Source organism: Schistocerca cancellata, chromosome 5 (genome assembly GCF_023864275.1).
Source record: "Schistocerca cancellata isolate TAMUIC-IGC-003103 chromosome 5, iqSchCanc2.1, whole genome shotgun sequence".
NCBI lineage: Eukaryota > Metazoa > Arthropoda > Insecta > Orthoptera > Acrididae > Schistocerca > Schistocerca cancellata.
Window position 1 is genome coordinate 306,668,225 of NC_064630.1, and position 14,743 is coordinate 306,682,967.

Here is a 14,743-nt window from a genome sequence, read left to right on the forward strand (position 1 = left end):
ATATAAGAAAAACTTACAAGTCACCTTCAAACGCATATTTCTTGAAAAACACGAAAACTATGGTCTTCAGCGAAAACATATTCCCATATAAAATTTAACCACATTAAATTTCCTACAAGAAGATCGTGTTCATTTTTTTAAGTCTAATAGTTTGCATGCAACACGCGAGAGAACATGAATAGTTCGTGTGTTGTTTTTAAAGGCGTTACAGGTTGCAGAAAACCTATCGGTAGGGGCAGTTGAATCATCCTGTGTAATTCGAATAATAATTCTACAGCTTCATTGCTAATGGTTCCTATTGGCCTACTAAGATAATACAGCAGATATAGAGAATATGTATAAATGTAAAAAGGATGTCTAGAAAGTGCCATCTTGGACCAACAGCAATCCGTAAGTGCCTTCTGATTTATAGCTGTTTCTGTTTTTTAGAATAATTTCAGTACTAATTGATTTGTGATAAACTGATTTAGTGAGACACATGACAAGCGGGTGGGGTAGGGGGGGGCGAGAGGTGCCCAACAGCACTATGAGAGGCCGCTACCAAACAGGCACAACCAGTTGCGTGGCGCCTATCAGTTCTGAGCAGCTGCCTCCATATGGAGTTCTCTATTCGGACCACTTTCTACTCAACCAGCATGTCATATGCGTCAGCCAACAGTGTTGTTAGCTGCCAAAGAGAATGCTGTCAGTGGCGGACTATTTGCTTCCGCTTGTTCTGTCAGAGATGTAAATCCTTCTACCGACAGGAAGAAAAGATGCCGAGCTGCTGACATTTCACCAGTTCAGTGCCTGCAGCTCAACTATTCCTACTGTGCCAGCGTTTCCTGCGTTATGTCACAGAGCGTAGTTTCGCGAGTTCCGTTCAGAGGACAAGTGTTCCGACCTAGCAGTCACTATTAAAGGAGCTATAGATACCGTAAACGAGCGTAATTACTTTCAGTCACATTGACAATATCATAGACTGCCAATAGACAGCCAAGTTATTTAGATTTCATATGTATTATGTGTAGAACATCAAGTGTCATGTATTAGCTGTTACGAAACTTAAGTAAAGTTTTGTAACATACTATTAATAAATGTTAAGGGTTATTTCTCATTGTGTTGCCACAATCTGTTCTAGAACCACCCAGGCAACAAGTGTTTAATTAATAGTACTGGAATACAAACTGACAGCCCTTTTATTGAACAATAGTAGGAATGAAGTTTTTTACTACCGTGGATGTTTAGGCTTAACTGATAATAACATGCATTTACAACGTACCAACTTCGAGTTAAGGTTATTTAATCATATAAAATAGTATATTTCCAGTCTATTTAGTCGTTTAGAAACACGCTGTAGTTGTCATATGCTGCAACTTAGTAAGTTTTAAAATTTTGATTTTTCAGGGAAGTATGTAATAAAACCACTATAAGTCGATTTTTTACTGCGTCTTGACTACTTCCTAGTAATTTCGTGGCAGTGAACCCCAGAGAAAACTTGGAGAATAGTACAACTAAGTTTCCGCTCATGGTCCTATTAAAGTGTCGTGATCGGGAAACTTACTCGCGGTATTTTCCATTCAACATAGCAGTTATAGCACAGGAGACCCGCGCAAGTGAAACTGGTGTCAGCGACAGGGATACATGTAAAATTGTTTCGAATATCTTATCTGAAAATTATTTCGAGCAGATAGAGAAACGACTTGTCAGGGTATTGTCCTAACAAACCTGCTTTCCGAATCGGTTAATGTAGAGGATGACGTTATGGCTGTTATAGCATTATTGACCGCAGTCGTTACTAGCAATATTAAGCAAGGGAGGAAAATATATTTGCTTAACAAGTGTGATAAGAAAAAAAAATGCAAAATATGACAGGTTTCTTGCCCTCTTCTGATTGGTTTGATGCGAATTCCCTCTATTGTGTGATTCATATCAGAGTAGTACTCACACCGTTTGTAATCAATTGTCTGTTAGATGTATTCCAATCTATGTCTTCCCCACAGTATTTAACCTCTTCAGTTCCCTCTAGTATCACGGAAGTTATCCCCTGAAGTCTCAACATACGTCTTATCATCCTATCCTGTCTTCTTGTCAGTGTTTTCCATATGTTGATTTCTCTATGGATTTTGTGGAGAACCTTCTCAGTCTTGTTCTTATCAATCTGCTTACTTTTCAACATTCTTCTATAGCACCACATCTCAAATGCTTTGATTGTCTTCATTCTCAGTTTTCTCACCGTCCACGATATACTGCGGTATGAACGTACATTCTTAGAACTTTCTTCCTCAAATTACGCCATATATTTGACATTAGTACACTTCTTTTGGCCAGGAATGCTCTCTTTGCCTCTGCTGTTCTGCTTTTTATGTTCTCCTTGCTTTGTCTGTCATGTGTTGTTTTGATTCCAAGGTAGAAGAATTCCTTAACTTCGTCTACTTTGTTGTTACCAATTTGTGGGTTATGTTTACCGCTAATTTCATTCCTGCTACTTCTAATTACTATCGTCTTTCTTCAGTTTACTCTCAATCCATATTCTGTACTCATTAGATTGTTCATTCCATACAACAGGTCCTGTACCACTTCTACAGTTTCATTAATGATATCACGGTCTCCAGATAATCTTATCACCGATATCCTTTCACACTCAGTCCTGATTCCACTCCACAACATAGCATGGCGGTGGTATATTTCCTCCTTAAATGATCAATTAATGTAATTTATTTGGTCGATTAGATTAACATATTTACATCATTTGGGATAGAACGTTTCATGGTGTTACAGTTTTCTTAATCATACTGGTTAATACTGGAGAGCTTCACTCTGCCAGTTGTAGTTGTGAGTGCTTCACAAAAGTAAATTTTGCTCTGGCTATGACAGCAACAAAGGCTGAGAAAGCGACGGATGTCGGGCAGGTCGGGAGTGAGCTGGGAGTTTTTTTTTATCAGCAGCTGAAGGGCAGAATCTTACAGCCCATCACAAAGCCGTCCTCTGCAGCAACCCAGTGAGGGCCACCTCACGTTGTTAGGGGTGCGGGCGAAAGTTGAAAGGGAGTGGTAAAGAAAGACATCTAACAAGAATAGCTTGCAGTTTTTTTTCAGCCCCATTGGAAAGTGTCTCCTGTCGCCACACAGATGCCTGGGAGTTGGTTCAAATGGCTCTGAGCACTATGGGACTTAACTTCTGAGGTCATCAGTACCCTAGAACTTAGAACTACTTAAACTTAACAAACCTAATGCCAACACACACATCCATGCCCGAGGCAGGATTCGAACCTGCGATCGTAGCGGTTGCGCAGTTCCAGACTGTAGCGCCTAGAACCGCTCGGCCACGCCTGGGAGTGAATGGTTAATAATTCTTTCTACGCAGATCACGTAGCAGTTTCCAGGAGGCCTTGTGATTGGCTGAGCCCTTCAGGCAGACATTGCTTTAAATTTTTTGAGAAGCTTCTGGAGCGCTTTGTATGAACTGCTCAGGGTTGGCCTGCGGTTGCATGTTTGGCAGGAGTGGGAGGAAATCCGGTTGTAATGAAGCCATTATTGAGAGAGACGAGATCCCACATTAGTGAAACGAGGTTTGCTAATACCGAGGCAGAATGTGTCGAGGACTCTCTGGTAGGTGTCCAGCCGACATCACTGGAGAACATGTAATTTGTTTGAGACATTGCTGGGAAAGCAAACTTTGCCTGAGAAAGTGCCGATTGTGCCACCTGAAGCAGAGAATCATTTTGTTTCTCAAATCGGTGCTTCTCCGTGGATGCTTAGGCATTCCGAAGTGCTCACTTACAACCGCATACTTGAGTCAAGGTCTGCTTCTGGCATGTTCAAGCAGATTGTCTCGACTCGTGAACGGACTCTGTACTTGAGTAACTTCGAATGTACAGCTTGCAGGCGCAATCATACGTTCTCTGCATAGTTACATTCACATCATACGTCTCCACGACGACTGAATCCTTCCTCTGATTGATGCAGCAGATATATTTATGGTGATATACGCACCATGCATTGAGAAAGAGGGGACCGTAATGATAAATGGTTCAGTTCCAATATATTGTTCTCTGCGATCTCTGCTGTCAGCGTCATTCAGGGTGGGTGTTTTTATTAATAAAGAAGCTAGACAGTGTCAACCATTTACGTGTTCCTGTTACGAAAACAGAGGGCACGAATTTAGCACATAAGATAGGCATTCTGCCAATCTTAAATTTAGTCTGACCAGTATAATTTTGGAAATTTGTGGTAAGGTCTTATGGGACCAAACTACTTAGGTCATCGGTCCTAAGCCTACACACTACTTAATCTAACTTAAACTAACTTACGCTGTGGAAAACACGCACACGCCGCACGGACCGTGACAACGCGCTTCAGACCACGCGGCTAACCCGCGGGGCCCAGTACAATTAACTGAACGTTGTCTTGTACAGACTCTGTTTTGCAATTTACTTGATTTTTTGTAATAAATGTCTTTATAGCATGTTACTATTCTTATTTAACTAGGCTTACTCTTTACCTCACTTATTCTGAATATGTTTTTAAGAACAATAATCAGTAAGGATCAACTAAATAATTTATCTCTAACATCTCAGGGAGGTCAACCAAAGTAGGGGTTGTTAGATAGCAACATATTAAAATCACGACCCATTCCAGTGTTACACAAAGGTGACCCCCTGCCACGGTCTTGAAAAAATAGGAATCTACTAATCATATTTAGGTCTTAATTTTATCAATGCAATTTTTGTAGGCACTAGGTTAATAAACAAAAAAGTGCTTAGTCTTATAAAAATAAATGTGTGGAGCTGTTACTAGCTTAGCGCAATTTTGTAATAAACAATTAACTTCACGTGGTAGAATAAGTAATGTACATGTGTTCCGCTGCGCTACCAATATTTCTTTTTCAGAAATTTTATATGAGATCCGTTAGAAACAGTTTTTATAGTAGATTCAGTTAGTGTATAGGAATTTTTGATTCCTGTGAATATTATTTTCATGTATGTAAGTGCAAACAGTAGACAAATTTGTTTATGTTGCCGAGAGCATGTAAAATCAATAGTTGCTGTGCGGAACTATCCAGAAAGTGAGTCAGATAGTCCGAAAGTGCAAAGAAGGTGTTATGAGGTTCATTCAAGTTCTAAGGCCTCCGATTTTTTTTTCTAATTAACTACTCACCCGAAATCGATGAAACTGGCGTTACTTCTCGACGTAATCGCCCTGCAGACGTACACATTTTTCACAACGCTGACGCCATGATTCCATGGCAGCGGCGAAGGCTTCTTTAGGAGTCTGTTTTGACCACTGGAAAATCGCTGAGGCAATAGCAGCACGGCTGGTGAATGTGCGGCCACGGAGAGTGTCTTTCATTGTTGGAAAAAGCCAAAAGTCACTAGGAGCCAGATCAGATGAGTAGGGAGCATGAGGAATCACTTCAAAGTTGTTATCACGAAGAAACTGTTGCGTAACGTTAGCTCGATGTGCGGGTGCATTGTCTTGGTGAAACAGCACACGCGCAGCCCTTCCCGGACGTTTTTGTTGCAGTGCAGGAAGGAATTTGTTCTTCAAAACATTTTCGTAGGATGCACCTGTTACCGTAGTGCCCTTTGGAACGCAATGGGTAAGGATTACGCCCTCGCTGTCCCAGAACATGGACACCATCATTTTTTCAGCACTGGCGGTTACCCGAAATTTTTTTGGTGGCGGTGAATCTGTGTGCTTCCATTGAGCTGACTGGCGCTTTGTTTCTGGATTGAAAAATGGCATCCACGTCTCATCCATTGTCACAACCGACGAAAAGAAAGTCCCATTTATGCTGTCGTTGCACGTCAACATTGCTTGGCAACATGCCACACGGACAGCCATGTGGTCGTCCGTCAGCATTCGTGGCACCCACCTGGATGACACTTTTCGCATTTTCAGGTCGTCATGCAGGATTGTGTGCACAGAACCCACAGAAATGCCAACTCTGGAGGCGATCTGTTCAACAGTCATTCGGCGATCCCCCAAAACAATTCTCTCCAATTTCTCGATCATGTCGTCAGACCGGCTTGTGCAAGCCCGAGGTTGTTTCGGTTTGTTGTCACATTGTTCATTAAACTGTCGCACCCACGAACGCACTTTTGACACATCCATAACTCCATCACCACATGTCTCCTTCAACTGTCGATGAATTTCAGTTGATTTCACACCACGCAAATTCAGAAAACGAATGATTGCACGCTGTTCAAGTAAGGAAAACGTCGCCATTTTAAGTATTTAAAACAGTTCTCATTCTCGCCGCTGGTGGTAAAATTCCATCTGCCGTACGGTGCTGCCATCTCTGGGACGCATTGACAATGAATGCAGCCTAATTTTAAAACAATGCGCATGTTTCTATCTCTTTCCAGTCCGGAGAAAAAAAATCGGAGGCCTTAGAACTTGAATGCACCTCGTACAGTAGGCCTCCGTCAATGGATCCAGACGAGGCATTCCGAGGGGCAGATACAGTTGTAAAATATTAGAAACACAAAAACCAAGGTCGCCTGAAAGGAGAGACTCATCCATCAAGTTGGAAGGAGGGAGAGCAGCACGAGATTGAAAGCAGGATAGTGATACATGTCTTCTCAATTGTTTGACAGCCGTGCGGGATTAGCCGAGCTGTCTAGGCGCTGCAGTCATGGACTGTGCAGCTGGTACCGGCGGAGGTTCGAGTCCTCCCTCGGGAATGGGTGTTTGTGTTTGTCCTTAGGGTAATTTAGGTTAAGTAGTGTGTATGCTTAGCAGTTAAGTCCCATAAGATTTCACACACATTTGAACATTTTTTTGATTATTTGACAGAGATGAGACAGAAAATGCGAGAACAGATTAGGAAGATGTGATGATAAGTCCGAACAGAAATGAACAGGACACAAGCAGATATTAACAAGACACAACAATAAATAAATAAAGTAGGAGAGGAGACAGGAAGAAAGATAGAGCGGTTAGAAAAACAGATGTTGGTGTTATCAGCAGAATTAGAACAAGATATTTCAGATACAAAAAGCAAATAAAGTAAGTGAGAATCATCGCACAAGGCGCAAACCGAATCACGGAAGAAACTCGAGAAAAAACCAGAACCGCTACGAAAGCGGGTGAAACTGTTCTCATTAAGGTCCACAGATATAGAAACTGGAACAGGAAAAAAACACGATCTTCAGAAATGCTAACGGCCTAAGATCATGACGTAAAGCACCGAGACACTGAGAAGGGATTAGAGCAGAGGCTACTCCAACATCATGAAAAGAAAGAGTCCTCTGTCGGTTACGGTACACAAACGCAGTAATCGGACACAGGAATGTGCGATGTTACGAATACTGAGACAATGAGCGTCGCCATGCGATCGGGCGATGGCGCAAGAAACTTGAAAACAACGTATCAGCTGTGCGTGAAATCGGACTAACCGGTGAATGGACGCAACAGTAGTCAGGAATCGCAACAAATATCAAACTGGATTTTATTAAGGACATGTGACACTCATATCACTAATGTGAGCGCATCGCAACAAGCAGCAGAAACGGCTAGAATGGAAAACACACATTCGTGAGAGAAATATAACAGTACAGCAAAAAGGACAGTCAGAAGTGGCATTTGGCCATGACAAATATTTCACCACACGGAAGTTTAAACGTTATAAAGGGGACGGTAACACACTGCGAGCCGCGCGGAGTGGCCGCGGGGTTTGAGGCGTCATGTCACGGACTGCGCGGCCCCTCCCGTCGGAGGTTCGAGTCTTCCATCGGGCATGGGTGTGTGTGTTGTTCTTAGCATAAGTTAGTTTAAGTAGTGTGTAAGTCTAGGGACCGATGACCTAAGCAGTTTGGTCCCTTAGGAATTCACACACATTTGAACATTTGAACAACACACTGCGTTCCTGAACATTTGTTGAACAATTTGTCGAAGCAATACCACCGTACTGACTGCAACAAAAGAAAACTGATTTTGTGTCAACTTATCTCGAATGAGTGCTGGCAGAGATGATGGGATGGAGCCCACGATCTTCCAGGATGTATGAAGAGTTCAAAATTGCGTTCTTTAGTCGTTACTGGCCACGAACAGCGCAAGAAAGAATCAAACACGAGTCGATGATGTACCGACACATGGAGTCATCTGGTTTAAAAAGCGCTGTAAAAGTCTTTGATTAGATGACCAAGGAAAGCCATTATCTGGACTCACTGTGCAGCGATAGAGAAATTATACGGCTGTGCTTCATAAAACTGCCACCTTAATATCAGCAATTGCTGATTGGAAAGTGCAACAACGGCACAGTAACGTGTCGCGTAATTTTACTGGAGGTCGAGTTCGACATGAACGAAGAGCAAGTAAAAAATAAGCGAATACAATACGACGCTACTTCCAATAAGCCATGCAACAATAATAACAGCCATAACCATAACGAAGGAAACTTCAAAATACCAAGTAATTGGAATGGAAACAGAAGCAGGCCACAATACAAAGGTCAGAAATTCCGAAACCAGAATAATCGAAGCTGCTACTGAAATGGTGACCATAGAAACAACGGAACCCATTCTCAGCGAAATGGGAATGTACGAGGCAATACTAAGCAAGGACGTCAAATTGTAGAAATTCGTCCACTATACATGGGGTGGGAAGGGAAGAAGAAAACACACAAATGGACTACGTTCTACAGCGGGAAAGACTGTACATAAAGCCGTACAAAATTAATCGATTATGAAGATTTAGGGGAGCTACTGATCGAATAAGAGGATACAAGACAGAAATAGACTTGTATCCAATAGTAAACATCTTAATAGGAAAAGTAAAGGTAGAGGCTATCTTATATAGTAGAAGCCAAGTATCAGCCTTTCCAAACAATTATACAAAACAGGTGTGAAGTGTATAATCACACCAGTATTGAAGGTACAAAAAACAAAGGTACAAAGAGCGCTCTTAGGGAAAAATATCAAGATAAATAAACAGATCAGGCTTGAATTTGTGTGTGAAGGTCACGAACTTCCCGTAAATCTGTTTGTTATGCCTAACTTAGCAACTGGCACCATTCTTGGAATGGATTTGATAAGTGAAAAAAGGCCACAATGGACGTAGGAGGTGGCTTTATAGCGTTAGGTGAAAGCGCAGAAACTAATATCAGGCTTTATAAGGAAGCTAAGAAGGGGCAGATAACTTCTAGCTGCTGAAAGCTATAGGCGGAGAACGTGGTGATAAATCAATAGAACAGCACCCCTGGTGCAATGGAGAGAGCAACAATAAAGTGAGGGACACAGAGGTAATGGCCGAAATCCATCAGGCTATTGACGAGAAACTAGCGGAATTAATACAAATTGACGATGTAGATAAAGCAGAACTAGAAGGGACACTGAGGCGCAGCGCCGAGGTGCTCTTGCCCAAACGTGGGTCAATGAAAGGACTCCAGCACCAGTTCCAAACCAGACCACACAGGCCATCCTCCTTGCTTACAAAAAGGCCTTTATTGAGCTGCAAAAGACGATGATCGATAGGGTGAATGCGATGGTCGATAGGGTGAACAAGCATCCTCCGCATATATTACGAGGAGTAGAGGGGATAGGAGTATCCGACAGTCCTCGAGTACATGCAGATCAACACTAATCATTCTAGAAGCGATGGACCGACCAGAGAAATTAGAAGAACTGTTACTGAAATTCTATAGAGTTTCTGCGTTTACGTCATTAGGTCTTTGATGAAGTTTTTGGCAAATTGAACTGGCGCCTGAGTGTCATTTGTACGCTATCTTTATCGTGTTCGGTAGGTGCTTACAATTTCAATAGCTATCTCGGCCTCAAAGTATCATTCGCAGTTTAGGGACCATTCTAGACAGACTTCGAGACAGAATTGTGTGCTACGTTGATGGTACCGTAATAGGAGAAAGCGACTGTATATGGCAAATGAAGTGCTTGGTGCGCTACTCAATAAGATGAAAGCACATGGAGTAACTATTAATACTTACAAGTCCTGTGTCAGGACCAGACAAGTACACTTCCTAGGGCATATCATTTTACTAGCCACTCCTACACTGTCTGCTAAGACAGGGAAAAAGACGCCATTCGTGTGGGACGAGACAGGGGATGGAAAGTTCCTTAGTTTGAAGGTGACCCTGTTAGCGGCCCCATTCCAATTGCATCCAAATTTGAGAGAGGACTTTTGCATGGGCACAGATAATTTTAAAACAGGACTTGATGTGTTAATATTCCAGGAGTAGGACGAAAATGGTAGGATGACATACAAGACAATTAGTTTTGGAAGTTCTACGCTCATGAAGTCCAAGCACATCTGTTTCGTTACCAAACTGGAGGCCCTAGCGATCGTCTTGGTATTTCAGAAATTCTCATATTTTCTCTGTGGGAGAAAATCCTTACTCTATGCCGACAACTGCAATTCTTAATGACCGCAAAACTGGGGTGATGGATTTCTATACTCCAGGAGTATGATTTTTCAGCAATTTAGATCACAGGCCCAACGAATGTGTTTCGCAGAACCTCCGTCTCAGCCACCTATCGGAGCCAAGAATCAAAGGGGGAAAGCCATTAAAGACGAGCGTTTCTCGACGTGTTGTATAAGAAAGGAGGTATTCGAAAGCTTCATCATGGTGTCGATGGAGAATATACATGCGGGACAAGATAAAGACCCACATCTCCTCAACATAAAGACAAATAACAGACACAAAACTCGGACATAAATTAAGTAGCCCCATTGGCGATTATTCGCGTTGTTATGTAGAATGTATAAGTCTGGCAATATACCATCTGACTTTCAGAAAAACATCATGTACACAACTCCGAAGATTTCGAGAGCCAATAAGTGCGAGAATTATCGCACAATCGTCTCAAAAAGTCAGAAAAGTGAAGTTTTGTTAGACGACGATCAGTTTGGCTTTATCAAACGTAAAGGCACGGGTGAGGCAATTCTGACGTTGTGGCTGGTAATAGAAGCAAGACTAAAGAAAAATCGAGACACGTCACAGGATTTGTCGACCTAGAAAAAGCGTTTGGCGATGTAAGATGGTGCAAGCTGTTAGAAATTCTGAGAAAAATGGGGGTAATCTATAGGGAAAGATGAGTAATATACATTCTGTTGAATCTATGCCTCGAACAAGCAATGACAGAAATAAAAGAAAGGTGGGATTAAAATTCAGGGTGAAATGGGATCAATGATAAGATTCGCTGATGACATTTCTATCCTCAATGAATGTGTGGAAGACATACAGGATCTCCTGAATGATATAAACTGTCTAATAAATACAGATTATGGATTATGAGTAAATCGAAGAAAGACGAAGGTAATGGGAAGTAGAAGGAATGAGAACAGCGAGAAACTTAACATCAGGATTGGTGATCACGAAGTAGATGAAGTTAAGGAATTCTGATGCCTAGGCAGCAAAATAACCCATGACGGGTGGAGCAAAGAGGACATCAAAAGCAGACTAGCACTCGATAAAAGGGCATTCCTGGCCAAGAAAAGTCTACTAGTAACAAACACAGGCATTAAGCTGAGGAAGAAATTTTTGAGGATGTACGTTTGGAGTATGGAATTGTACGTTTGTGAAATATGGACTGTGTGGGAAAACCAGAACAGAAGAGAATCTGAGCATTTGAGGTGTGGTTCTACAGAAGAATGTTGAAAATTAGGTGGACTGGTAGGGTAAGCAATGAGGAGATTCTCCGCAGAATCAGCGAGGAAAGGAGTATATAAAAAACGCTGACAAGAAGGACCAGGTTGGTAGTACATCTGTTAAGACATCACGGAATAACTTCCATGGCACTAGATAGAACTGTAGGAAAAAAGTGTAGAGCAAGGCAGAGATTGGAATACATCTAGCAAATAACTGAGGGCGCAGGTTGCAAGTGCTGCTATGAGACGACGAGGCTGGCACAGGAGATGAACACAGCCACACGAAACCAGTCAGAAGACTGATAACTCAAGAAAAAGCACTGTCTTAAAAAGGCGTATTATTCTTCAGAAGTAAACAGGACAGCACCCTGTGGAGCTGATCATCAAAATTATTTGGCACATCCACCTCAAGAGCGCACACTTTGGTGCCAAGAAATGCTTCCTTAAGCTGTGTCATTTTAATAATATGCAGAGGTGATTACGGAAGCTGGTGGCAACGTGTAATCTTTTTCAGACGGCCAAAACTATGACAATCCGAATGCAGGCACCAGTGCATGCCACTGTGCTCCCAGAATCAAGGGAGACAGTGGCATCCGATCTCATGGGCCCCATGCCACGCACATCACGTGGGTTTGCATACATTATTTTGGTAGTCGAACTAATGTCATAGTACGTAATGCTCACACACTCGGACAGACAAATAGTTCTTGTAGTGTTGGCAGAAGAGCCAACACCGTGTTACGAGAGGAGGCCGAAATGCACGCATTTTAGCTCACGCAGGCTGGCGTGAGGAGGAAAGGACTATACTGACGTGAGGTCTGGAACATGACAAGGAATTAGAATTCAGAAAGCGGACGTCATTAGTTTGATACTTAACTTTAATACGTTAATGATGAACGTCGCTCTTGATGGTACATGACTCACAATATCAATATCAATAGTAACTGAATATGGCGCCTTGCTAGGGCGTAGCAAATGACGTAGCTGAAGGCTATGCTAAACTGTCGTCTCTGCAAATGAGAGCGTATGTAGTCAGTGAACCATCGCTAGCAAAGTCGGCTGTACAACTGGGGCGAGTGCTAGGGAGTCTCTCTAGACCTGCCGTGGCTGCGCTCGGTCTGCAATCACTGATAGTGGCGACACGCGGGTGCGACGTATACTAACGGACCGCGGCCGATTTAAAGGCTACCAACTAGCAAGGGTGGTGTCTGGCAGTGACACCATAGTTCTTACGTTATTGTGGTGGTCGAATTGATGTGAGTAAACGAACAAAGCGAGATCTGACACAGCTTACGTTTTTGCCATTTCCTCCCCCTCCTCCCCCCCTGGACGTTGACTGGTAACATCGTACTGACGTAATGGCAGGAACACCAAATTTTTTGGGGGAAATAGATCAGTTAGGCTATCTCCAATAACCTAACTCCCCCTTCCCACTACCCCCACCTGTATGACATCATCCAACCTCCCCACACCCACCACCAACCCCGCACTCGTGAAAACACTGAGAAACGTTCAATCTGTGCTCAACTGCTGGTGAGGAAGGTTGTGCAGTGTTCTTTATTTATTTTCTGTGTACTCCACTGGCCCCCCTCCCCAATCTCCCCACCCGTCGCCCTACTACTTTCAGCTGCTCATGTGGAGATACTGTCAGAGTGAGAAAAATTTCAGAGTACTACAGCTATTGTGGTGTTCTTAACTTTTCTGAAACGTTGAGGACTGGTTATTTTCGCTGTTGGAGTCAGTGCTGTTAAGGCACCTATTTTTTTTTATTTTCCTCACTGGTCGAAGCGCAGTTCTAAGTTGGGAAACCCACAGGTATCTAAGAACAGACGGGGAAAGCGGAACAATTGCATATCTAAAAGTTCATGATATATTTCGAAACCCACAGCAGATCGAGATAAAACAAAGATCACACACAGACGCAGCAGACCGGATGTCTAAAAGATTCTCCTAGAATTCGAAGCACTGTTCTTCGGACGAGAAAAATGGCTAAGTTTTCGGTTAATTTTCGGTGTCTTACAATTGCTGGTCTGGAGATGCTCTAAAGCCACAATAGCATGTGCAAGACAGCATCCCTCCTGTCCGAACCAACGGAGGCTGGGCTGCCTCGACTTGAAGACGTCACGTCGCTCTCTGACATCACAGACCTTTCCGTAGATACCTTGTTCGAAGTAGTCTGTAGCGTTTCCTATGCTCCTCCTCCCCCGCTCTTGTGACTCTCTGATGTCATGGAACTTAATGTGAATGGAGCATCCTGATTGGTAGTTGCTGAATTTACCTGCCTAAATGCTTCTACTGGCTTCTACTGCCACAAATTAAGATAATTGTAGCGGAAGCCACACAGATACCAAAAACAGAAGCACACGCAATATATATGGTCACAGCGCTAGATATCCCCCGCCTACGAAAGCACTTCACCTGCGAAGTCTGTTGGTCATCCACTGTGGCCAACAGTCACAAGGCAACTAACTGCCTCTGCTTATGTGGGCCTGGTAGGCTTGAGCCGTGGTCACGCTCCTAATTGGTGTACAAAGGCTGGGCTGGTTCCTTCGTCACTATGTCGTCCCTTAACGGTGCTGTTTCCGGCCCGGCCTGGTTGCTGCTGTGGTTTCTGCAACGAGTTTCGAGCATCTCCAGACTCTGGGATTGCAATAATATTTACTTTCTGAGCTCAGTCGATGAGAAACGCTTCGTCAATAATGGACTAATTATCGATATCTCGAAACCGATATCAGCTGCAATATCCGATTATATACGACAAAACGACGATACTTTTGACACTGTGCTGAAATAATAGAGTATCACATGAAAATCTCCAGAATTTCATAAATTTTCATATGGTTTGCCGGAATATCTTACCATTTACTTGACTGTTCTCGATATCAACTTCGTAGCAGTATGCTAACGAACGCTTGCACAATATAATTCCGAAGATAAAGAGTGGAAATTGTATCTCTAGAGAGCCGAAACTTTAGCAAGGTCATTACGTGGGGCATGCTACAAATGTAAGTAAGTATGAATATGGAGTAACTTATCTCATCTGCATAGATTTTTACGTGAAAACTCGAAAACGAAGGAATACGGCAGTTGCGCTGACATTTTTTAACGAATACTGATGTCAATGATATAATAGATTCCAGATCATCCATGTACTTCAC

At 42.7% G+C, this 14,743-nt stretch overlaps 1 protein-coding gene across 1 annotated transcript in view; it reads right to left on the bottom strand.

Moving 5' to 3' along the window:
* The window catches only part of LOC126188506 (atrial natriuretic peptide receptor 1-like), an 832,550-nt gene that overhangs the window by 146,909 nt on the left and 670,898 nt on the right, over nucleotides 1-14,743 (bottom strand). The gene's annotated exons all lie outside the window — the stretch shown is intronic.